Source organism: Empidonax traillii, unplaced genomic scaffold, assembly GCF_003031625.1.
Source record: "Empidonax traillii isolate 1590-97213 ecotype Southwest subspecies unplaced genomic scaffold, ASM303162v1 scaffold631:size1259156, whole genome shotgun sequence".
NCBI lineage: Eukaryota > Metazoa > Chordata > Aves > Passeriformes > Tyrannidae > Empidonax > Empidonax traillii.
Window position 1 is genome coordinate 171884 of NW_020955824.1, and position 27580 is coordinate 199463.

Below are 27580 nucleotides of genomic sequence, written 5' to 3' on the forward strand. Positions count from 1 at the left end.
TGATAAATTTTGGGTACCAAGGTAACGTTCTGAAGATACCCCAAACCGATGTCCCCTTTTGAAAACGTCAGCCATAGATTTTACTACACTGACATTTAAGTTAAAGTCATTTTTACCTCAGAGAAAGCTGCCACTTGCATACTATTCATATTGAGCTTATAGGGGAGTACTTTTATTCATATTAGGCTTTTGTTAATATTTTTAGTTTTCCTTTTTTAAAACCTAGCCTCTGAACAGGCAGCTTCCTGCTGTGTTCTTGCAACATTTCCAAAATATAAGAACATGCTTAAGGCATTTTTCCGGTTGTTCACATTTCCCTTTTTTTCAGTGTCTAAACTTCTACAAAACCCATAAGTGCTAAGCACAGAGGGTAAGAGTGAATAGGGTAACATCAGGCTGGTGACCTGTCACTAGCAGGATTTCACAGGGCTCCATCTTAGGCCCTGTGCTCTTTGACATCTTCATAAATGACTTGGACACAGGACTGGAAGGGATACTAAGCAAGTTTGCAGACAACACAAAACTGGGAGGAGCTGCTGACCCTCTAAGTTGCAGGAAGGCCCTGAAGAGTGACCTTGACCAATTAGAGAACTGGGCAATCACCAACCATGTGAAGTTCAACAAGGGAAATTAATGGATTCTGCTCCTCAGATAGGGCAACCCTGGATGTTCGTACAGACTGGGGAATGAGATGCTGGAAAGCAGTGCTGGGAAAGGGACCTGTGGGTCCTGGTATATGCCAAATGGAATATGAGTCAGCAGTGCCCTGGCAGCCAGAAGGGCCAACCCTGTCCTACGGGGCATCAGGTGAAAGCATCACTAACTGGTCGAGGGAGGGGATTGTCCCACTCTGCTCTGCACTGGTGCAGCCTCCACCTTGAGTCTTGTATGCAGTTTTGGGCATCACAGTATAAGAAAGATATTAAGCTCTTGGAGAGTGTCCAAACAAAGTCAATGAAGACGGGGATGGGCCTTGAGGGAAAGCCGTATGAGGAGTGGCTGGGGTCACTTGGTCTGTTCAGCCTGGAGGAGACTGATGGGAGAACTCATTGCAGTCTGCAATTTCCTCATAAGGGGAAGAGGAGGGGCAGGCACTGATCTTTTCTCTGTGGTGACCAGTGACAGGACCTGAGGGAACGGTCTGAAGTTGTGTCAGGTGAAGTTTATGTTGGATATTAGAAAAAGATTCTTCACCCAGAGGGTGGTTGGGCACTGGAACAGGCTCCCCAGGGAAGTGGTCACAGCACTAAACCTGACAAAGTTCAAGACGAGTTTGGACAGTGTTCTCAGGCACATGATGTGACTCTTGGGGATGGTCCTGTGCAGTCCCAGGAATTGGACTGGCTGATCCTTATGGGCCTCTTCCAACTCAGCATATTCTGTGATTCTGTGAAATATAGGATAGTTTCTCTGGCTGTTCAGCATTTGTCCTCTCAAATATGAGGCACATGAATCAATACAATGTGTTTTACTGTATCTACACAAACTATGTTCATATACTCTGATAAAGCACAGCAATATAAACAAAGTGCAAACTCACTGACAGTCTATTCCACTGACTTTTTCCAATACTCACAACCTTGCTGTTTTCTGGATTCAGCCTTGGGAACCTACAGACGTTTCTGCCTCCCTGACTAACGGTAGGAGTTAGAGTTTCCTGAAATCTCTCTATGACTTATGTTGTTGATCTATTTTAAGAAAGCCATCCCATTTCCAAAATTTAGTCACTGCTAACATCCCCTACCATGTTCACCTGCCACTCCTGGCTGCTCTTCAGCAGCTAATCTGCACACCACATAAACATTTAAAATTTGTAGTTAAACTAGGAATAGGATACCAGTACTAGGCATAGTTGATGACCTTTCTGATAATGACATAAGCAGATTCAGGTTTTCTTTTAAAAAGAGGACACCCACCTCCTCCCAAAACCCTGAGACTTTGCTTGTAGGAGTCATGCATCAGGCCCTGACTCATTTGCTATTCTAAATGGCTGACAGAATTATGCTATGCTTAAAATATTAGCACCATAAATATAGGCATTAATGCTTATGTGGTTTTCTAGGAAGGCTTTACTAAGAGATTTCATTTTTCTATCAATCTCTGTAGTAGACAAGAGTCTAGAGGCATCCAGTCTCTGTCTAGACCTTATCCCCTTAATATTATACACATGAAGTTTGTGTTGCATTCTCTACAATAATCTATCTAGTCCATAAACAACATGGCATTAATAAGAAGATATGAAACATCTAGCTCCACACCTCAGGTTAAATCTTTTTGATTTGGCACAAGCATAAATAAAAGGATGTTAATGTGAAAACAAACTCGCTTGGTTTAAGAAAGCAAGACAGAATGACAACCTATTGATTTTCTCTGTAGTAAATAACCATAAGAGAGGAGTAACATTGGAAGTGTTTTTGTATTGTCAGGGCACAATCTGGCTGTAATGTGTAGGTTATGAATTCTCCATACCATGAAAATAGTTGCCAAGTCATTTCTCTTGCTGTGAAGAAATAAAACACTGACACAGAAAAACAACCTTCTGTCACCTCTCCTACATTTTATTGTAGCAACCAGGTAATGAGAATCTGAGTTCATAAAGATTTACTGGTGCTATTTAAAAAATTAAAATAAGTCAGTTTGCTTTCTTTTGGCGGAAAAGACTTTGCCTCTGGACATACAAGCAATGAACAGAAGGCAACAGTATTAGCCATGAGGCATAAACATCAGTGCAGATGCTGGAGTATCTCTAGGCTTGGCCTTAGCCACTGACTCAGATCACCTTGCTGGCAGCATATAGCTGGTTGCCTCTGTGCCTTCAGGTCAACTTGGCTCCAAGCTTTCTAGAGCATGAATTTTTGTGACTTACAAGCTATGGAGTTAGGAAAGACTTATGATTGTATGGGTCAACAGCACTGTACTTTGACTGTTCCCTGCAACTGTTAACTGTTATGGAATTTGAAGGATTGAAAGGGCTTCCAGAGCACAGGAGAGCTGCTTGCAGCAAATAGATTTTAACAAAGTGAAAAATACATCCCCAAACCAAAGTGAGTATTAGATTGCTTTAGGAAATTCTGAGTTTCATTACTTAATGCTTCTTATATTTTGTATTGTACCACTGCAAGAGAGGTTGTAACAATCTTGTTTCTAATTGGTGGTAGCCATCAAAATAAATTCTAGGCTAGGGAGGAAGGAGACAACATGCACTGTCTGAGAAGAAAAGTGCTCTTTCTACTGCAACAATACTAGAGCTAGAAAAAGACAGCCATGATAACTATTCTGGTAAGATGCCAGGTGTATTCCATGTTCCTATGACTTATGTCATAGGAAAAGCTACAGAGACTGGTCTGTAAGGTATTAAAGAAGACATAGAAGCCATAAAGTATTTTTGGGCTAAAACACAAAGCAGGAAAGTCCACTGTTGCCCTGAAGCTATAAATTGTGTTCAGCAGACACACTATCAGAGAATTATTTTAAAAACTAATTTGGTAAAAAAATCTCAGTGAATTGCAGAAATAACACATGTGGTTGGCTAAAAGTTCTGATTAACCTAAAGAAATTCTCTAACTAGAAGTGCTGAGGCAAACTCCCTCACAGCTGGAAGCCTCTCAGCTAGGATTGACTGGAATCTCTACTGGTAAACATTAATAAAACCTTGGGGTAACTGATGTCAGCACTGAGAAATTCACACACAGCACAGGATAGCTGTGAGAAGATCTAGAAAGAGGATGTGAAAAGAGAGGAAAGAGTATTTTCTGAGTAACATGATGGTGGCAGGTGGGGCAGTGTGATCAGGGAGAAATTATACCCTTTCTTGACATCTTCTCTCATTATGCTGAAGATGTATCTCAAAGTAAATCTGGAGACTATGAAAAAAGTGTTTATTATTATTATTTTTCTTCTTTCTTTCTTTGGAAGTTCTTTCACTTGTGCTATCTTTTATTTAAATTTCAGTTGCATGGTGACTTGTCTGCACCTTCTCATTCTGCCATTCATCTGAACCTTTTAAACCAGCCCCGTTTACCGCGAAACCTCCCTGGGCAATGTGAAGAAGGTGTTTGCAGCTTTCAAGAAGTCCTTTATTCATGTTGCACCTGCAACAGTCACAAAAGGAAATAATGAGCAATTTGTTCACATGAATTTCTACAAAAATGCCATCCATCAGTGTGCTTCTAAGAGAGCAGACTTTTCTAACAGCTTTAATTGCACAGCATAAAGAATTTACTGCAAATAAAAAGGAACTCTCAGAAGGTTGTTTTTTCACGATGAAGTATTCAACTTCTTCTGAAGACCACATATAACTTACTAGAAAGCTTAGCAATACTTTATTATTTTCTTTTCAGAAGTGTAAAAAAATATTTTAAAGTACATATATGGACTGACCACAGATTTACTGCCAGTGGCTCTTTGTAAGGCAGCCGGAATGAGGCTGCTTGTGTACATAAATGAGTCCAGCTGGTACATTTACTGGCAGCTTTATAAGAACACCTCCAGAACTGCTGAATGCTTGTGAAAGGTAGAGTATCAAACAAACTGGACTGGACATGTGGGCCAGTTGATGGGCAAGGCACTATAAACCTATCCATAACTAGTGCAGCTGTGACTATAAAACTTTTCAGAAAGCCCCCCCAAAAATCAGACACACAAACATTTAATGAATTTCAAATGAAAAACCTGGAATGCTTAAAGGGACCACGTAATGATTTTGAGGAGTCCATTACAGGTCACACTTTAAAACAAGAAGTGAAGTTTAGTAGTCAATATATTTTGTTGCTTCCTTTAATCAACCTCAATTAAAATTTCTCAGCAACAATTAACTTTCTTTCTATTTTTAAAATCACATTTCAGAGTGCAACCTGGTATTAATATCCAACAAAACAAGGGGACCTCTTTAATATTGCTGCCAAGAGAGTGGTAGCATTGAGGTTCAAAGGCAAGCTTTGTGCATTTGTGTTAAACTGAGAAAGCAAAGCCATTTGTCTCACTTGTAATAAAAGCCTATCTGAAATTTATTCTTCCTCTAGCAGTGAAGTGCCTACATCTGGTCACTGCAGTGCCCCTCAATTAAACTTTATGTCTTCCAGATCAATTGTTTAATTTATTTACTTTTTCTTCCCCCATCCCCTAGCCAAGTATTGGCACTTGGTAGTCAAGTCCTGAGAACTAATTGCAGTATGTTATCATCTGCAATCTTTCCTTTACATGAACAGGTAAGTGGGAACTCATTATTTCATAGACATAGCAAGTTATTTGTAGAGATGCCTCTTGTGATTGTACAGTAATAGTATCTTCTCAAGTTCTAAAAAAATCAGGTAAACTGTACCAACCAGGTCTAAGGCATATTTGACCACAGTCCTCAGGCTGGCTCAAAGGTGATGAGTAAAATGGGAAATATCTCCCATCAAAGGTCCAGAGAAAACATTTCAGTATTGTAGCAGCAGACAAAGTAGGACTTTGTAGCAGAGTGTACACACAAGATTTAATTCTAGCACAATTCTTGGGCAATGTCTCTGATGAGTATCACAGGGATTACAACCTGCACACCACCTTTGCTTACATACCTTCTTTAGGACAGAGAATGCTCCAGTGCCCTTTGGGTCTGTGGAATGCTAAACACCCCAGCCAGGCCACTGCTGCCCTATACAGGGACAACTCAGAGGCTATCACATCCCATATCATGAGATCCAGACCTCTATGCCCAGTCTGAGCCATGGAAATCACTGATTGTGCAGCCAGATATGCAATATGTTTGTAGCTCTTTGGAAAACTGCCAGAGCCTGTGTTTCTGAGGAACTCACAGCCTAAGTCTCCACAAAATTTGGAAGCTCCTTCACAATTCCTGAGACAATACTGCTGAGACAGCTGAACTTACTCTGGGGACTATCACTAAGATAAAAATACTCTGCAAATGGAACCTATTTAAAGCAGAAAGGCCAAGCCTCTATAAAAAGGGAGATTAAAAACTGTTTTGGAGGATCTTTCGGACTATGTTACATTATGGGAAATAGCTGTATTTCATCCTTATCTGAACTGCTGTCTTAAAATAGCCTCAGGCACATCTGTGTGCAGAGGACAAAGGAAAAGCATCTCCATCAGTGGTGTTCAGACACCATCCAGAGCATCTTCTGCATGCACAGTTCAGCTGCCCATACCTATTACAGGGCAGATCATTTTCACATAATAAAGTTGTCCAGAGACAAAAGTGTTGAGACTATCAAATCCTATTAAGGATATCTTTTTTAGCAAGAAGCAAGTGCTCACTTTTTATTACACTGACATGTTACAGTCATCAGCTTCCTAACCAGGGTAGTAAAGCCAGCGGATTAAAAGTAGCAGAGAGGGCTGCAGTTTTTCTATTCTACGCAGATTCAGTGGAATGACTGAAATATAAAATAGTTGTCAGCCCATTGATGAACTACTCCCTCTAACAGAGTAATAGATTAGTTGATCCCATGCTGCGGCTTCTCAACTGCTTCAATGTAGCCTGCAGGGCTTCTACTGTAAAAAGCAAGTACTGAAAAAAACACACATACTTCATAAACAACACTTTCTATTTGCCTGGACTTTTTAACTCTGATTTTCTTACATTCCTGGCAATCAGAAGTCTCCATTTTTATTCTTCTCCTGTTCTTCTTAAACTAGATCAGCAGCAGAACAAAGCAATGCAACTCCGAGGGAACTATGTTGATTTCTACTGGCTGTGGGGCTGGCCGAGAAGTGTACAAATACCAAGAGATTTGACTCAGTAATAAACATTACTGGTAACATCCTTTCCACTCCTTGAGATTCTGTACTTTGGCAGAAGTAAAAGAAAGGGAGGAAAGCACATTGTATAACTCAAATTTCAAATGTCCATTTCCTGCTGCTGAAGCATAAATTGTGGGGAAAGAACAGGTTAGCATAGGCTTGAAAAGGCCATCTCCAGTAGAACTCCTGCTCATGCACTGTCAGAGTCAGGCCATGTTAGTTACCTCCCTTTAGCATTTTGAGTTTTCATTACAATTTCTTCTACTCCAACTGACAGACCATCTCAAAGTCCCATGCTGTATTAGCAGTGATAAACTTTCTTTCTTTGGCTGAAGTCCACAATAGTGGAAACACAGCCAATCTTATCTCATACAGTCTCTGTCTAACTCACCCGCAACACAGACAACTATTTCTTTGCTTTCAAAACTAGGAGTCAAAAGCTGTGACTGATCCTAAATACAGGAGGTGTTTGTCGGGAACCGCAAACAATCTGGACTGTTTTAAAGGCTATGTTCAAACTAGATGATCTGGCTTCAGATGGATTGCCATCAAATCCTGTCTATTCACCCATGTAACTTACCAACTTCCAAATATTCACTTGTGATTTTTATTTTGATCATTTCTTCCAGCAATTACTTTTTTCCTCCTATAAAATGGACAAAATTGAAAATAGTAACCCCCTGATTCACTAGCCTTCTGACTACTGGACACTTGGTGACTTGGTCAGGATAAGCTTTCTGATTTCTTTGATCAACTTGAGTATTAGTATCATGTAATTACCAAACACGCTGAAATCAGTTCATCTGTTACCCTCCTTCCTGCTATCTTCTTAACACCTTAAGATTGTTAATACAACAAACTGCTGCTTGGGTTGCCATAAATTATAGTAAGAGTAGTAGTAGTATTTTGGATTATATCAACTCCATCAGTCAAAATATTTGTTAATGTTTGCTCTCTGTGTATGATGGCCTTAATGAAAACTTACCCACTCCAGTTTGCCATCATTATATTGAATTGTGGGTCCAGAAAGGTCTTCAGTCTGCATTCTTGATGATTGCTCACTTCTGTAGAGACACTGGTATACAATAAAGATAGTGTAGTGTAGGCAATGAGAGTTGCAGTGTGAAGAACTAACATAATGCTGTGCAGAAATGCTTCCTGATGAACAATGTGTCAGATGCCAAGTTGACCATGTAGTGATATGAACCATGGCCAAACTTCAAATGAGTCTCGTTACATAAGTCAGTCTGCTAGGAATTTCACCAACCTCTGCATCTTATGCCATTTCTGTGAAGCTATATACTTCTTCAAGTGAGATTTAAGAGGTCCCTGGGCTGGCCAATCTCAGACACCAGTCCAAGAATCTGTCCCGAGATATCTTTCCAAGTTATAACCTGGCTGCATTTGTTTTGCACACACTAAAAATTTAGATGCACAGTCTACTCATATCACCCTGTAACAACAATAGCTTTCTTAAGACTGCCATTGATTGTGTTAATATCATAAACATCTCAGCAAAATAACGTTGCAAGCCCCATTACTACAATGCAGTTTGCTAATCCAGCAGTGTATTTTTCTAACTCTGTGATTTATGTCAAGGCTGTATCAATCAAGGACTGTAAATGCATAAATCTGATTGTTTTTGTGATTTGCTTTTGGAGAGTGCACTGCGTACTAGCTGAAATAACACACTCCAGGATACACATTTCCAGAGGATTACTGAACTTATTACTCTTCTTGGGTGGTTAAAGTCAGTCAGTCAGACAAATATGTTTATAATACTGCATATAGAGGGCCATATTTTTATGGTATAGTATATGAAAGAGATAATTCCAATGGATAACGGCCTCCCACCACTTCGTAAATGCTGAGGCAAAGTCAAGACTTTATTGTGAAAGGAAATTGATCTCAAGACAATGTTCTATTGCAGTTGCTGAAGATCACAGCTATTTTATTACAATAGCTGCAGCCTACTTTATGGCAGACGAAGGGGAGCTCATTTTTGTGGCCTTAAACCTGCAGAAAGAAGCCCAGAAGATTGTTCAGTGTGCACAGGGAAATGAAGGACACTGATTCTGTGTCAGTAAATATTCTGCCATAGTGCTATTGTACTACTCCTCTGGGCAGTTGAAGGAGGAAGGCCTAACAGAGCATTTGAGAGGGACAGACAGCATGGAGATAACGGATAAAGTCTGAGATCTGGTGAAACAAATAGGAGTTTTCCCCTTGGATCTTAACCTACATTCTTAGCTAATTTCAACTCCTATTTATGCTTATTCATGCCATTTTTCAGAGAAAATGACTGCCTATCAGGCAAAGGCAAAAGGCTGTTTACACTCTGTGCAGACACCCTAGCTCAGGCATGCACACTTTTGCAGCAGAGCTGGGACCAAGGCTTTGCACCTCTGGCAGCCCCAGTCCTGCGTTCTGGCTGTGGGAGCCAGACATACTTAACTTTTGCTAACTTACTGTCTTCAGCTGGGCTGCTGTGTGTGCTGTCCAATTAGGTGGCAATCTGTCTTTGAAATACATATCTGATGGTGCCACTAGAGGAAGAGAAGAAAGTATAGAAATTGTGGTACTAAATCTGTGGGTTGAGTCTGACCATGGCCCTTGCCAGGTGCTCAGCAGATGTTGGTGTACCACGGTTGGCAGATGTGGGAAAATCTATTCCATGGGCATTAGGCCTCATTCTGATCTCAGGCTTAAACTCTGAATCAAGAGGTTTAATGGCTGGATTGCTTCCAATGGGCCAGTATAATTTATGTAACCAAATCAGGGCTTGTCCACATAGTGAGACAAAAGAGGAGGGCAGCAGGTTTTGGCAGCTCTGAGTTAGCACAGAGGCTGCAGACAGGTCAAGAAAGGGACCTCTTTATACCATGCAGACTAGGGGTCCAAGTAGAGCCCTGACCCTGCAAAAATGATGTGTTTAAAGTAATCCCACAGAGTTTCTCCAAGTAATTGGAGTGTGTCCAGTGTTTTAGCACACCAGCCAGCTTGGACCACGACGCACGCAAAGGGGAGGATGAACCCTTCCAGTGCCTGGTGCCAGGTATCTCCCTGGTCTCATGGCCCAGCCTCCCAGGTGCTGTGGCCAGCAGGGTGGCAGCTGTGCCCCAAGAGCCTCACACGCAGTGGTGGACTTCCTGCTGAATCCAGCTCTCAGGAAGGGACATGATATGCCAACTTTCCTGGACACAAAAGCCCATGTCTGGAGTTTGCAGGGTCTCCAGCACAGGTTTTGGAACAGGTTCAGACTAACCTTGTAATGCGTACTGTGATAGGGCTTAGGAGATTGCTTTGCCAGGTTTAGGTGATTAATTATCTTGTTGAGAGAAGTCCCGAAGGAACAGTAATACCAGACAGGTGTTTATTAATATTAGAAACATACTTCCTCCTGGCATTTGATCTCACCAGCTCCTGATGTTGCCTCCTTAGTGGAGACAATTGACAGCTGACATCATTTGTTTGGCACATGAATATCTTGTATTTCACATCCCTCCTCACAGGTGCTAAAATAAAAACAGAAAGGGAGAAGTCAGGTTTATGAGGTTGTCCGTGCTGGGCAATGGGAAAACTGAGAGAGGGTGGCCTGATTTTCCATGCCAAGTACACAGGGGCATGGCCAGGGTAGGTACCTGGAGCTGGCAGATGCCAGGGGGAATGCAGGTATGGGGATCCACCAAATTCAATGTGGCATAGCAGGATTACGGCTCTTGGAGGTTCCTTTTCAGCCTTGTTGGAGTTGATAGAACAGTCTTTTTAAGAAGATATCTGGAAAAACCCATGGAAAGAGCTTAAAGCTGTAAGACACAGTGTGGAGCTGAAGTGTAGCTATTTAAAACCTGAAGTGATAAAGATTTATCTGAGTGTTTGGTTTTACACATGTGATCCACAGGCTGGGGAAAGACTAGTGGGCTTATAGGACTTTGGGTCAGATGCATGAACGTTTCAATAATCCAAATATGTCAAACGTGGAGTCATACCATATGCCTTCATTAATTTTTTTTTTTATATATAATTTTTGCAGAACTGGGTATAAAGAGTTGAAATTCTGATTCCTATATCTATTTTACCCAAATAATCTTTTTTTTTTTTATTTTAGTCACTGTTCCCTGGCAATAAGATTGTCCTGCTATCAATACGTATTCAAAAGTGACTATTTTCAGACTACCCAAACTGGTTTTTATTTTTGAAACATGCCACAGTGTTAAGATGCAATCCTTAACATAAATGCAATATACTAAACATATAGGTGTTTGAGGAATTTGTCGTTATGTCTTCCTTCCCGTCTAGTTGAGGTATTATTTAATGTTTACAGTCCCTGTTTGTTGCTGTAACTAACTGGAACTTAGGGTAAGCCCTCATAATGATTAATGATAGAGGTAGATGTTTTGGCAGTACAAAGAAGAGTATTAGATAGTATGGGTATGGTTTTTTTTTTCATCATGTCATTCAGTTTTGTCAAATTTAAAAGTTGTTTCCAGAGAGATGGAAGAGTTGTTTCCAGAGCAGAAATATGCTTGTGCCTTTAGATGAAAAATTGATTTTATTCATAATGCAATAGCTTAACGAGTCTTCATTTTGACTGAACATTCAAGGAAAGCATTCTTTGAAAGGATAAACAAAGTCCTGGCAATGTGCATCCTGGGGCACGCTGAAGGCATCTCAGTCCTCTCAGCACCTCCCTGCCAATGCGTGGCCCACCTAGGCTTGGTGAAGCCAGAGGTTTCACTATAGGGTGATTGGTGTGTGACATTAAATGACCAGCAATGCTGCTTCCTTGAGGTAGGTGTATGAGTCACCAAGTCTATGCCTTTTATTGGCATGTTTGGTAAAGGCCTGAATCCCACGGGCTTCAAGCTAGGCACTAATAGATGGAACAAGTGAGCCCCTCTTTCTCCAAATAGCCAGCAGTGTGTGAGTTACCAGAGGTGTAAGGCAGGGGGAAAATGAAGAAAAAAGAAAAAAAATCAGATTCAGTGCATTAATCCATGCTTTGAGTCACTTAATTCAACAAGATGTGTATTGAGTGCACAGCTGTATACCTGCAGGAGATTGTACAACACAAGAAGTTTCTCCTTTCAGGTACCTATTGACAGCCTTCAAGAGGAGACTAGCTCTGTAACCTAGAAGTCTGCAGCCACGGACCTATTCTGCAAACCTTCAGAGAATATGCAAACATTTACCCCTTTCACTGGCTGCAAACAGAGTATATGTTTCCATCTCTGTGTAGAAACACTTTTGGACCTATTTATCTATGTAATACAAAACCTAAGTATGCATCACTGTCAGGACCTTACATGGTATATCTTTCCAGAAATGGCACATGTTTCAAAACCCACTGGTTTGGGTATCATCACAAAATAACTGCCTTCCTTTAGTTTTTCTTAACAGTACTAGTGATCTACAAACTACTAAAAACTAAACATACATTTTTTTTCTAATACAGACCTAACAATTGTGGGATGCTACACAATTATTACCACAATTCAGTAAGATGCTATTTCAGTGAGAGCTCTCTCTTTGAGAGGAACACTACTATTTAACATGGTCTGATAAGGTGACCCTTGTAGTTTCTGGAGCCTCAAAAGTGAAAGGAAGTCATGCACAGGAGCTGTAAGAACAGGAACGGCTGGGATTGCAGTTTACAAGATAATTCAGGGCCTGTAGAGACTTTATTCTGCTGTTAAAACAATAATTTCATGTAAATAAAAGACATGAAAATGATAGATATAATCATCTGTTCCTTTTGTTATTATTGTTCTCATTTCTATTAGATCCCATCTCAGAAATGGTATCTGGTTCACCTACTTGATAAATCTGCTTTCCTAGTTACTGTTTTTGATGTGCTGGCTACTTGTTAATATTTTTTCTTTGTAAATCTCATACAAATTGACTCCATTATAGCATCAGAAAAAATGTCTGAAACACTTTCAGTTGCAAAGAAAGCTTCCACAAGACCTTTCATAAACTGGGAGAGAAATCAGCTGTAATTTTTAAGTATGGGCCTTGTGTGGGATTACTTTTTTGCTGACTTCTTTCTGACACATCCAAAGTATATAATTTACCACTAACCAGGTAGAACTATTCCTTTTGTTTATGTGATTTTAAAATGATATATAGAGAGACATAAATAATTTCAGGAGCCAAAAAAATGCCAGGGAAATTATTACTTCCAGTGCTAGTGTTGAAACGGTGCCAAGCCTAAAGTTTTGTAAATTAGACTCTAAGTGTGAAATCCCTCCAGCTGTTAAAAGTATTCCATATCTAATTATATGCACAGACTACTCTTTCCATTTGGAGAATCCTGAAATTACATACTGTATGCGTGGAAGTGAGGGGCACATGCATTCTGTGAAAGCATCCAAAAACATAAAGAAAGCAAATAGTCAAAATAGATAAGCCACATTTTTGTATGGTTTAATATGGTTTTGTCAGTGTTTTCCTATGTGGCTTTCTTTGTTTTCAGAACATTTCTTTCTAAACACCATTTACTGTAATGTGCCCACCCTGTCATTCCAGATGCCATGAACAGTTATATGTAAGGAAGTGACTATTTTTCAAACCTATTTGTACAGGAGGCTAAAACAACAGCTGCATGAGAGCAGTGAAGTCCCAAAAGGAGGGAAACTTGTTTACAGTCACTGCTCCAGCTTTCAGAAACCAACTGTAAAAACTCTTCGTGAGCACCAAATTGTATTGTCAGAAAGTAGGTAGGCTGCCTATTTTGTGGAATAACCTAATCAGATTGATGGGAATTGCATTTTTAAAAATTTGCTACGAAACTTCCTGACTGTATCTGATCCTCTGCATGTTCATATTGCAACAAAACTTACTAATTAGCACTTTTGTCACTTATTTGTAAAGATAATGCGGTCCTTCTCCGGAGTGGGAGCCTAGTGATGTAAGCATTTAAGAAAAACTAAGTCACCTTAAAAGCATCAAAATGTTGGCAAGAGTGGGAAGATGTGAAAACCACTTCCCGTCAAAAACATTTGCCATCATACTTTCTTTGTTCTTCTCTGGATGATTTACAGTTCTGTATGTTCCGTCTGTAGGAACTTATATAGATATGTATGTATATGTATGTATGGTGGGGGGTGTGGGTATCTCTATATGCAGGCTTATTTATTCCTTTGTTGTACATCGAAAACTTTGCGAAACCAATATGTGATCTCTAAGACCATGGTTACTATTGAAGACTGTTCATTTTCCATTTTTTGTTTGAATATACCTACACTGCACAAATATTTCAGTCATTTAAACTAAAAAAAAAAAAAAAAAAAAAAAAAAAAAAAAAAAAAAAAAAAAAAAAAAAAAAAAAAAAAAAAAAAAAAAAAAAAAAAAAAAAAAAAAAAAAAAAAAAAAAAAAAAAAAAAAAAGTGATTTACCTAATATATCATCCCATAGGAAAAATATAATTTTCCATTCAACAGTCCTTTGAACAACAACACTGTGCTACTTGATAACATGTGCAACTGGCAACCTGGACAGTCCCATATATTTTGCAATTTTAATGGCTCTGAAGTTAAATGCCTTGAAATCAAAATATTAAAGAAAGACTGATTAGATCACGGCAAGGTAAACTGATTTATTACATTTTCAGATAGAAAATATTCAGGTAGCCATTTAAAAGAAATGAACATAAAAATGTTGTTCTTATTTTAATGATCTTACCCTAATTTAGAATATCCCACCCATGTTTTTACATGCAAAGTTATATTTATTTTGCTTTCCATGACCCCCTCATTAAAAAAAAAACAAAACAAAACAAAAAAAAAAAAAAACCAAAAAAAAAAAAGCAACCACAAAAAACCTAACCACACCCAAACCATCACCAGCATATACATCTGGACTGCAAAACCACAGCATTCCAGGAAGAGCCAGTGGCACAGTACCGCCGAAGGACCTCAGGAATGCACCCATATGCTGCACAGTCAATGTGAAATCACTTCAGAGTTCATGCAAATGATATCTGCTTGCTTGTTGATGATCAGCTCTATCTAGCACATGGTATATTTAGTATTTTTGGTTACTAACCTGTGAAGAAGACTGTTGAAAGGGTTTGTTATTTGTGTTTTTTTTTTTTATTCCAATGCATACAAACATCTTTGTTTTGCTGCTGCTGGGGTTAATCACTGCCATATTGTAGGACTTCCTTGATTGGTTTATATGTATTACATTTCACTTTTCTAATTCTAAGAAGGTGTTTTATTTGTTTGCTTGCCACAAGCAATAAACACCCATTAAAATGCAGATAAGGAGAACTGTACAGGACAATAACCTGCTGTAAACCAGCAGTGAGATGCCAGGCCTAGAAAACTAAGCTGATGCCCTAAGATTTCAAGCACAATAGCTGGGGCAATTAGGCACATTAATGCTTTAATCTGATCAAGCTCCCATCCAAAAACTGTGTTCTCAAACCCTGACAAGATGAGCCACAGTATTTTCGCTGGGAACAGTCATCAGGCCTTCAGCATTGAAAATGAGCCTGCAGTGTACAGCATGTTATGCCAATGAAAGTTTTCCAGGAGACCTAAAAAACAAGGGAGGTCTGCAGGAGCTGGAAAAATATGAAGACTTCTACCAAGGCTGAGCATCATGGAAATTTGAAACCAGCTTGCTCACTCTTCACCCATTCACTGCCATGAATGGGAAACTTGACATTTCCTTGGATCCAATTCCTTTCATTTCAGATATTAATCTTTTATATTCAATATATAAAGTGTAAAATCAAAGATGTATTTTTGTGGCAAAACTCAAAAGCACATGTATCTTGTCATTCACTTTGAAAACAAAATGTTTTCAAAATCAGCACATTCCTCAGAAACTTTTGATCTTGACAGAGTAGCATACCTATTAAAAAATTTATAGCCAGAACCAGTATAGAGCTACACATAGCCAGGATAAAAATTCACTTGACTTTGCCTTTTGCCATATATGTAAATATTTTTTCTTTCTGTAGCATATGTTTATGCCACTTTCTTTAAATTTGAAAGTGTTACATCGCAGTCCTGCCACTTCTTCTGTGTGAAAGTGTTATTACACCTATGTATCCTTTGAAGTCATGCCTGTTCAGTAGATTAGTCAAGCATATGTGACAAATAGATTTTCTTTGTGAAATATATTATCTAATAAATCTTTGATGTATGACAAAATCATTGGTGTGTATCTGGTTGCCCTCAGTCTTCTTCTGAGATCAGAAAAGGAATGTTTTGATAAAATAATCAATCAAATACATCATAAATTTTCTATTAAACTTTAATATTTTGAGTGCATATTAACTTCTATTACAGTAAGGGTAACAAAAAAGTCTTTTCCTGTATTTCAAAACATACTTTCAGCACCAAAGAACTTCATCCATTTAAATTTTACAAGTCCATTTTTCATGGGCAATGAAAGTGTAATTGCTGCAACATTTACATATTTGGCAGCTGCCACGATGAGTTCTTAAAGCTCCAGAAAATGGATAATGTAGAAGTTCTCAAAAAGAATATAACTAATCATAGGATTAAACAGAACTAGAAAACTACCTCTTAACTTGAAACATGGCAGTTAACTTTAAAGGGAAAAGAGGAACTTTATTCTGTATGTTGTGATGATACTCATATAGAGTAGGTTCTATATAGCTTCTGTGAAAAAGGTTCTATTGCTGTGGATATGTTCTATATGTTCTTAATTCAATAAAACATTTGTTTCTTTGAAAGTTTTTTTTCTCTCTCGAGCCAAAAGTAAAGAGCTATAACAAACTTGATGCAATACTTTCTCTGAGGCTTACAAGTGTCAAGTTAGCAGGAGACATCAGAAATGGGCAGATCCTTTACAGTGCTAGAAACTGAGAACTCCTTTCTTGTTCTCAGCTACATTCAGTACTAAAAGTCCTACCCCAAGCTTCTGTCACACCTCTGCATGGGGCCTCAGGATGAGATCCTGAGCACACGTTCCCCTGAGGGTCATGTCCTCTCCTGTCACATAGGGCTGCAACATCATTCCTTTGGTGGATCACATGAGCTGGAGCCATTTCCTCACCTATTACTGTGTATGTGTAGAATTGTACATGTGGGGCAGGAACTGACTGTCTTCATTTCTACTGCCCATAAAGGAGGTTTGTTATGCCAGCTGAGTCCTGGCCTGTGTCAGCATTAGCAACTACATCTGAATATTCTCTTGCAAGAGGAGAGACCAGGAGACCAAAGCAGTTTTGGTGTTCAGCCCCCAACATCAGTACTGCATGCTCATGCTTGCGGTTCAGAGTTGTCCAAAGGACCAATACAGGGTTAGCACCCTTATGTCCTCACTAGGGGTTGGGAAGTATTCTGATCTTGAAAGTAGAGCTTCTGGCCTCATTTCTCTTTAGAGGAATCCAGCTTCAAACCTCTGAAACTGCTCTGCAAACCAGACCACTGTGCAATAAGGGACAATGATCACAGGATTCAACTTCAAAACCACACTGTTGTCTGCAGCCAAAATGCTGATGTAGGCACAGTCTCAGCTAGCCAACTTTCATATGTTAAAAGTTACATCAGTTACATCAGTTAAATCTTGACCAATGAATATAAATTTGGACCTTACCTAAACATCTGTCTTCCCATGGATGCATTTTGAGACAATCAAAATTAAAAGAAAAGAGCACCACCTTCTTTTAGGTTTAGGTTCAGCAGTTACATGGCTTGTCCTCATCATGATTAACTGAGGGGATCTAGAACCCCAATACTTTTAGAGGGACCTTCAGGACGGTCAGTATTCCTGATAGTGAAAGAAAAGCAATTGGGAACTGAACAGACCATGCAAAGACAGAGATGTATTAAAAATGTCCCATTACACTTTATTGTAGCTGTTCTCACAAATCATCTGAGCAGAGGAGAAAATTTACATTTAAAAATATGTATGGGGCACAGGTACTTAATTTACAGGACAGAGTACTTACTGAGTAAAACACGGGTTTGAGCAGAAGTTGCATGAACCCCTGAGGTAGCAGTTTCGATTTCTCACTCCTCCTCCACTGAATGAAACATCTTAACGTAATTACAAAGAAACTGTGAAAAATAGTTTGTTGGAAGAGACAGACAGTTAAGGTCATGATCTGCAGCCTTTATCTGTCTAAACTCTATTTTCTAAGTCTATACTGCCAGCGACTTCCTTGGAAACTTTGCATACATTTGTGTGTATGCTTGCATAGCTGTGTGTAACCGAGCCTTGGATATTGGATTACATCTGCATATCCTTATCTGTCTGCTACGGCCTCTGCATCTTGAGAGTAGGAAGATGTATTCCTGTGTCTCATTCTAGTATAATTTGCAGAGCTGCTCAGTCATAGGAGAAGGGCTTTGGTTCCATTTGAATCATAATTTTTTAATTAGAAAAGAAATCTCTGAGCATGATTTCATCTTCTCTAACAGGCAGATCAGCTATTTATACACACGCATACGTTTCCCTTTATCTAATGAGTATGCCATGTTGTGGTCTCTGGCTGCGTGGCCCAGCCCAAGATTCTTTGAAGCCAAGGAAAAGACATTTGTTCATTTGGCAGCAGCAGGATCAGGCTAAGAAATAAAAAGCAGTGAAAAAAAGGCCTTTCCTGTAGAATTCCTGGTCTCAACTGAAGGAAGTAGTGCTAAATATTTCACAAGAAAGCCTGATCCTGCAATCTAATTTTAGACATGATGTAATAGGAGCGTGTACTAAACAACAAGAGAGAAGGAGGGGAATTAAGGACAAGGATAGAAGTAATAAGAGCATGCCTTTCTCCAGTCTTTTTATTTGTGCATATTGGTAGCTCTGCTGAATAGGAAGATGTAGTTATTAATTTATTTATTTAGTACTTATTTTGTCATATATACTAATAACCCAGAGAAACTAACTTACTTTCTCCTTTCCTCTGCCAGTTCCTGTCCAGCATAGGCCATCCAACATCATCTGCTACATGAACATGGCAAATGGGAAGCAGTGGGCAGAGTGGGGCAAGCCTTCAAGAGAGGTTTTTTTATTCCCTCATATACTATGTTACAAAGCACAACCTTGAGCTTAGTCCTGGAGATAAGTCCTGGGAGAAGTGGTTGTAGAGGACCTCACAACAAGCTTGGCCATCATGCACTGGCAAGGAAGAGGGCAGGGTGTGGAAATTGCAGGTATTTCGGCACAGCAACACCGGCACTCTTAGCAACCAAAGATTACTATTTTCATGTCAGCTCCAAATCTCTGTTTCCAGTGCTTGGGGTGAATAATGCCAGTTTCCACTTGCAAAATAAACCAGTTCTTTCTTCAAATGAGCCTGTGTTCCCTGCCCACACCTACAGCAAGTGTGTGCACTGGATTAAGGGCTCAGCATGGCTCTTGTAATGTGAGAGATGCTGCTTCACAGAGAAATGCATGAAATCATATTCTTTCTTCAAGTGGATTTTGCAGTTCTCTGCAAGCCAAATCAAACATTAGTAACATTCAATCAACATTTCCATATGTAGATATTTCTATCAAACCACAGCCTCTTTCATTGTTATTTTTCAGTATCACTTTGGTCCCTTGCACGTATTGACCAAAGTAAATAGCACTGTAGCTTTATGAAATGTTACTTCACATTTATGAGTGTTTTTTAAAGGCTCTGATTTTGTTACTCTTGCCAGTACCAGTAAATGTGTTTGAAGTCCTTCACATGTTGCTTTGTTTATAGTAGAAACACCCCATTTTGCTGAGGAGCACATCTCCCTATTAAAAAAAATTTTAAAAAAAGAAGCTAAAGTTTTACTGAATAAAAGCCTTCAGAAGAGTCAGTTGCTCCAAAACATTGTGCATAAGAAAAAAAGTTCGTGTCCATTTTTGTTAATGACCTCATGAGTTTTGCTAGTTAAAACTGAAAGCAAAGAAACCAGGACTGATGCTTAACTGGCAAGAATCCAGTTCAATGAAATTAATAACATATGTTGAAGAACCCATTTGTAACAATTTTTCCATTTAAAAAAAAAAAAAAAAGTGGCAGTTTAAAACCACTGACAGGACTGTCTTTTCTTTTTTCATTTCTTTCTCTTCTTTCCTCCCCGCTTTCCCTTCACTACATGGGACACTTTGGCTTATGTCCAAATGTGCGGTACCAAACTTGTCTCAAAGTTCAGATTAATGCTTTATGCAATTTTAAGTGATCCTCTTGCAGCTGCTTCTCAGGAAAATATTGTACTGAACGTGTTTGCTCTGAGGAGCCAGTGGCAAAACCACAGATGCAGCAGCCATCCCTTGGCAAATAACAGATGTGGTGTATGCTGTGTTCAGCCCCATCCTCAGCACTTACCTTACTCCTGAGCAATGTGTGGGGCACTGACCCAGCTCACTGCCATCCATACAAAAATTCAGCTGTAAAGCACTTGGCTTGTGAGATTTTTTACTTGACTGTTCTCTGATCACATGCAAGTGAATCTTATTTATTGGTACCTGCAGTTCCCACTGACAAGCGAGGACCTTGCCCTAAGGAAGGTTGCCTCTCTTATCACCCCCTGGGATACGTCACCTCCCTGTATTTTTATCTTCCTTTTCAGCCACTGTTTGTTTTTATTGCTGCTGGGTTTGCATCTTTTTTCCCACTTCCTCTAGATACTGTATTGTATGTCCTTGAGGGTAAAGTACTCTCTCTTGCTGTTACCCATCACATTTTCTGTGAGAAACTCCAGGCACACTGGGGCTTCGTAGCAGTGCTGGGAATCTCCCACTAAGAGGCTTAAGTGCCTTCAGTGAGATGCATAAGCCAGAAATGGGTTTGGTCATTAGAGATGATGGGAGGAAAGCATCGTGTTTTGAAAAATCACTCCTCGGCATAGAGGAGACACCTTGGATTTTCCAAGTGGCCAGTGTGTTGGTGAGGTTCTTTAAGGATACACTGGTTGTTTATAACTGGGCATAGGGAATGACAGAAGAGGGGGATTCCCAGCTGTGGGAGTACAGTCAGATGCCTGGAACTAACTAGGGTATGGGGAAGTGAGTGAGCTGATAAGGGAAGGGAATGAATAAAGCTGTGGATGTCCAGCAGGTTGGAGGTATTGAATGACACTGAAGATTATTCAGGAGATGAAGCATCACTGCACAACAGGTGGAGACACCAAGCAAGCAAAATAAGGAAAAAAAAGAGTTAAAGTTGTCATATACTACAAATGAAATTAAAGGTTTTGAGGCAATTAATGCATACAGTGAGCTGGGGAAAGCCTTTGTAATAGTGAACTGAATTCCTTTTTGTGTAATCTCACTGAATTCAGTGGCTTTTACAGGGTGGTACTATGCTGAATTGGGCCTAAATATCAAAATAAATTCAAGTCCAGCTATTATGCTGTGCCCTGACTTGAAAAGAAATTGCACAGATTGTGGATAGGAAAATCTTCAGTCATCAGTTCATTGTATGACTTCAGTAGAAAAGGAAAACAGGTGGAGCAGAGTGGGGGGAGAAGACTTGAGTGTATGAATGAGGAGAGAAATCCAAATTAGTTCCAGTGTTCGGAGACTGTATGAGGTGCTAGCTCTATTTCCTCCACAAAACTGGACACTTTGGGTTTCCTCACAGAAAGTATACTATTGCTCTGGAGATAGAACAATGTTTGGGAAACATTTGAGACCAAAGCTGCTTTCCAATGCAGAAGGAAAAACAAGAAAACAATGTGCCTATTTCTGTAACTGGCCTGCACGGGCTTGGTTTACACCTATAAATATAATTTCTGATAGAAGGTAATAGGCAGAACGAGTGTTTAAAATATATTTAGCACCAAGAAGAATGGAAACTTTTTAAAATGTTTGGACAGTGAGAAAGTGTCTAGATCACAGGATAATCACAGCAATGGCTAACCCACCCATCTAATATTGTTTAATATTTGCATTGCACCCTGGCCAAGGTGCCAGTCAGCTATAGGAACACCTCTGGGCTGAGCCCTGCATGCTGAAATACAAAACATGTCTGTATAGGATGCACACCACATTTTATTAAATAGTAGCTAAAAATTAGGTGCAAAAATGAAAATGGGGTGGACGGGGAAGCACTTACAGAAATATTTAGAGCACAAAGTAGAGACTGAGTTGAGGATGTTTTGAAAAGGTGTCCCTTTTCAAACAGGGTAGGTAAGCCAGTGCAGAGCTTTTAAGTATAATGTATTTACAAATGCCTATACTATGTTGTTGAGGCATACAAGATAGCCTTCTATTCACTGGGATTTACCTTGCCTATTCAGGTTTAAGCCACGTACTTAGTAATTTTGAACCTCTTTCTTATTGTTATTTCGTGGGTTTACTTCTGAGTCTGTTATTCTGTCTTATTCTAATGTCTGATTGCAGGAGTCTTTTTCTTTCCAATTTTCAGAAGTAAGTTGAAAAAGCATATTTCCAGGTGCCTATGGGTTATTATATCTAAGTTAGAAGAAGCTCTGAAAAAAATAAGCTTTTATGTCTTGCCATTCAAAAGTAAAGGAGGTTGCCAATTTGTGTCAAACTGAAACAGAAATTCTGGAGTAAAATGACAAACAAGGAAGTTAAACTAATGACCATTTGTATAAACAAAAAGTTTTCACAAACAGCAGTGAAACATCTTCACATGGGTAAACCATGATTTCAGTTTAAATTCATTCATTCTGAGCAGAAAAGAACTGGGGTTTGAAGCAAATTCAATGACTTACAAATTTTTAACAAATCTCAATTTTTTTTATCCAAAACTATTAATGGAACTAAATATTGACTTGCAAATATCTCAACCCTACAAAACAAAATTTTTTTCTGACACTTAAATTCATTTTTCTCAAATTTGTCTAAGTGTTTTTTAAGATAAACATGACTGACATGCTGACCTCATTCGAGTCAATAGCCAAAATCTCGCTGATTGCAACATAGTCAAAATCTTGTGTATGCAGTGAATTAGCCACGAGAGTTCTGCTCAATCATTGGCTGTTCTCATCTCCATCAGCTGGTAACAGAAAGGGCAGGCACAACACTCGACTTCCAAAGTTAAATTAATATAACTTTTAAAAAGAACTCTGTAGAACAGCCTTTTTATTTTCAGGGTAGTTAACTGGATGAAAATAAAACCAAGACTCCATTATTCTGCGTTTTGCTTTGGCAATTTTTAGTCCCTCTTTTTTTGCCCTTTACTTGAAAAATGCGTAACATTAAGGTACATTCACAGATTTGCAAATCTCCCTTTTTTATATAACCACTAAAACAGTTTTTCTTAGACTTCTGCACATTACTTTTTTTTTTTTTTTTATTGCAGTAATTTATTAGGTTAAGTTGGAGAGCTTTTACTGTTCTTTATGTAAAAAGATTGGACTGACTTTGTATCTCTTTACAGTGGCCCTTTAGAGGTAGTAGCTCTGACATTTGAACTTACTTGGACATTTGACCTTTGAACTTACCCAGTATCTTGGAAATGTGCAAAATATGCCAAAGAAGCACCATTCCCTTCAGAAAAAGAGGGCACTGTGCTCTCCTACTTTCTTACACTAGGCATAGCCCAGGGAGTAAAATGCCAGTGTGAATGTCCATGGAAAAAGGCCCTGAAGCCTCAAAAGACAGTTTTTGTGACCTTTTGTGCTGAGATAGATCTCCAGGCCAGAGTAAAAAGGTTGGGTCAGTTTGGAAAATGATCTGCTGAGAAAAAAGGCTGAGTTATGTTAAGCATGTAAAAAGGCTGAGATGCAAAAATGTAATCAACTACTTGAGATCTAGTGGGAGCAGAAAAGCTCATGTAAATGTGTTTTGCCAACCTACCTTATGCAAGGTCAAGCCCCTTCTACCTCACATATAGGATATCCCTACAGGATGGGAAAGCACTAGGCAGACTGTTACTCATTCAGCATCTCTGTGGTGAAGCCTAAGACAATTCTCACAGGAATTAAAGGTCATCCTGGGGCTGAATGAAAATCCTGATATAATTAGATATGACTACATTACTTTTAACAGTGAAGTTGGCATAAAACTTTTCCCCTTCAGGAATTTCTACAGTACTCCAATATACAACTTTCCTTGTCTTCTTTCAGTTGTTTGTGGGGCTGCACCTTAAAGTTGGATGAATGAAGTGGTATCAGTTAAAAAGAAGCCCTGAATTTTAATATTTACTGAACTATACTTGACTCTGGTCATCCTCTGCTCTTACTTTTGAGAATGTTGTAACACTATCACTTTAGTGCCTGAAATGCTAATTACTATTTCTCATGGAAAAGTCCTTTACAGTCGTGGCATGTAGCATCAATTTGATTTGATTCAGTCTCTTACAGTTTATACCAACAAAAGCCTTAGCTTTGTTAATACTTTGTTCAGGTAGGTAGGCCAGGCTAATCATGTCTCCCTGAGGAGTGTCTTGCCTCCCGGGTGAGACTCTTTCCCCTGTCACAGAAATGGTCTGCCCATACAACCCTCAAATGTACCTGAGATGACTTCTGATGTTTCAGGTAGTATTTAGGCTTGTTCTTAAATTCAACAGCAGTAAAACAAGATAGGAAGAGGAAGTTCCATTCCACAGCTCTGTTGTAGAATATGCAAGGATTTACATGGGGGAAAAAAAGTGACAGAAAAATAGCTTCTGAACTCAAAACTACAAAACCTCCAAACCTGGAGTTTTCTCTTCTGCACCTTTGATGACATACAAAGACTTGTGGCACTATTTCAACAAAGCATTTTGGCATGTGGTCAGTTAGAAGGCAAGTCCCCCTCTGCTGAGCAAAACACTTGAGCTCATGCTTAACTTCAACCATATTAAATGGAATCTCTGAAGTCAAATCCAAAATGATTTAGAGTGAGACTTAAAGTTAAGTCCATGTTTCATAGATTGATAGCATTTAAGGTCAGGAAGAATAATAATAGTCGTGTAGCCTGACCTCCTTTGTAACACAGGACCAAAGAATTTTGCCAAGTGTTCCCAATATGAAATCAACTGCTGCTGCCTAAATTGTAACTGTGCTTTCCAAAAGACAGACAGATATGATTTAGGGACTTCACAGGAGACAGAATACATTGTATTACAAGATAAGATTTTTTTCTTTCATTAGTTATGATCCTCCACTAAAAAGACCTGTGTGCTTGAATGACGATCTGACTTTACTGAGATCCAGCTTCCATTCGTAATAACCTTTTCTGTTAAATTAAAAAGTCAGATTCTCCTGTTTTCTTTCTATAGAAGTATCCTCAGACCATAATTATATCAAATCTTAATCTGAACTTTTCAGTGACTAAATTAAGATGCCTTTTCCTCTCACTTCTGTGACTAAAGTTTTCTTTGTAGCTCTTTTCTGAACATTTTCCAAATTGCCAACATCCTACTTAAATGTGTACATCAAAAGCGGACAGAGATATCCCAGTAACAATCTTACTAGCCGACAGTATCCACAGTAGTAAAACTTCTTTGTGTTTCTATCTTATAGTCTCCTGCCATGTATGCATCCAGGATACCATTTGTTGGCTCAGCCTCTGTGTTGCCCTTGGATCTCTTGTTGGTCTGTTTGTACAGCAAAACCACTAAATCCTTTTGTGAGTTACTTTGTACCTGAAGACTGTCAATCATTCTGTAAAAATAATCCATATTTTTCATTCTTAAGAAGGGGTCTTTGAATGAAAGCCAACAATTCACGTGGCATTTAACAGTGATACAGGTGCAGCCAACTTACATATCAGCTCATATTTCTGTGTAGTACTGGTATGTCTTCATCATTACTCATATTTTCCAATTTTGGTGTCATTTGCAATGATTTTTGCATATTTTTCTATATCCTTTAAATAACTCTGTCCTATTAAGCAACAAATCTATGCTAGGAATGTTCCTATTTAGTCACTATTTATTAAGTATATTTGCTTTCTTAAGATGCATTGTCTACCAGAAGGGAGGAAGAGAGAATAACATACACTTTGCTGTTTGCATGGGAATAAAACTGACTAGTTCCCAGTCTAAAAGAACAAGCCAACAAAATACACAATGAAAAGTAAAATAGACCATAAAAATCTTTCTTATCAATTAATAGTGTTGGTGCCAAATTTTTCATGCTGAAGTTAGTTATTCTGTTTTAACATATACTGCTTTAGGTGTAGCTACTACCTTTGGCTTTCATCACATGGTTCTCCATGAGAAACTGAATTGGGTGATTGTGAGTGAATTATCCAGATCTAGAGAGTTTAGTTAATATCATGGAGATTGGCTCTTAAAAATATGTGGAAATTTGAGAATCAATCGATTTCACTGCAGATCGCTGACTAAAAAGAGGCAATGTGACAATGTAACAGACATTAATTTTAGCTTAAGAAGTAGTTATGTCACAAGTGGTTAGTTTTTAACTGCCATTCTTAAATGTGATTATTTCCCAGCTGGCTGCTTTGCCCTCTCACTTTCTAAATTAGAACAACTTGCACAAGAAATGAAATTGACTTTTACATCATATGTGAAAAACAAGCTCAAGACTTACTGACTCAAGCCAATTTATGAAATCTCTCTTTAACTGCTCAATCTCATTGTCATCAATATATGTGCAGTAAAAGCTCATTACTGGCTGAGATATTAAGTAGAGTGTCTTCTAAATACAATCCTGACACTTGAGAGAAAGGAGTTTTATAGTCCCTTGCATAATTTTATTTTTCTTCCTTGTGACTGAGTTTGTAATTTATAAAACAAGAATAATCTTACCTTCTTATATGAAGTGCTTTGAGATTTGCCATGGAAAAGTGCTTTGCCAAGCAAAGTTATTATGCAAACCCCCTGTAGCTTCAGTCTTTTCAGAAGGTAATTTTATTTTGGCTAAGGACACCTATTTGGAGATGTGTCACTCCATCATCTGCTGGGCAACTTCTGGGTGCTCCTGTGTGTGTATCTCAGCCACACAGAGGAAAACTGGTCTAGGAGACTGGCAGACAGGTCTATAACTTAAAAGATGAATTGAACCAGAAAACAGTCACTTATTTCCCTTTCCAGGAGGTTCAAAGTGGAGTTCAAGGGACCATGACACACTTAGCTTAGTTTTTGTGCAAAACCCCTCTATCCCTAAGCAGTTCTGTTTTCAAATAGCAACTATTATTCACAGTGGAGGAAGAAGGGGTGTGAAGTAGATGAACATTGGAGACTCACACAATGTCCAGAGAACTTTTATCACTGTAGGAGTGCAAGGTGTAAAGCAATAAAGATTGAAATCCTGAGTTTTTATACAAACTGTAACTTACTAAGTAATACCTTCATCATCACTGCATAACTCTGAAGTCCTTCCCTGCTTCCTGCTGTTCCTACAGCCTCCAGGGCTTCAGTGGCCTTTGGGCTTTCCTTTTTATTTTTTTTTTTTTTTTTACAAACATATATCATAATGTGTTTTCTTTCTATTTTAATAAAAATATCAAAGGCGTACTTATCAATGACTGAGGAGGGAGAGCTGCGGTGCAAGCTATTTTTTAACTGGAACATGCACCATGCTGTGACACACTCATCCAGGAGCAGAAGATTGATGGCTAGACATGTGGAGAGAACTGCCACTGATTGAAATCAGACAACTGCAAGCTGTGAGGGAGATCCAGGGGAAACCATTTTAACCACAGCAGTCCAGTCTTAGCACACTTGGACAGGGTCTTTCCTCTGTCTGAAGTCTGCACTGTGGGACACAAAGAAACTAGGCAGTACAGAAAGGCCAAAGGCAAAATATAAAACTATGACAATGTGGATGATTTATGTGTACATCTCTATCTATCTCACCTCTGTAAATTATTTCCTTCACTAACAGATAATAGATCAGAAATTTAATTTTTCAAATACCAGTCATATTCTTACACCCTTCAGATTCTTTCTCAAAGACCAAAAGAAAGAAAGAAATTTAAAAAAATTTAGTAAGCTTTCAAATAGGAAATAAAGAAT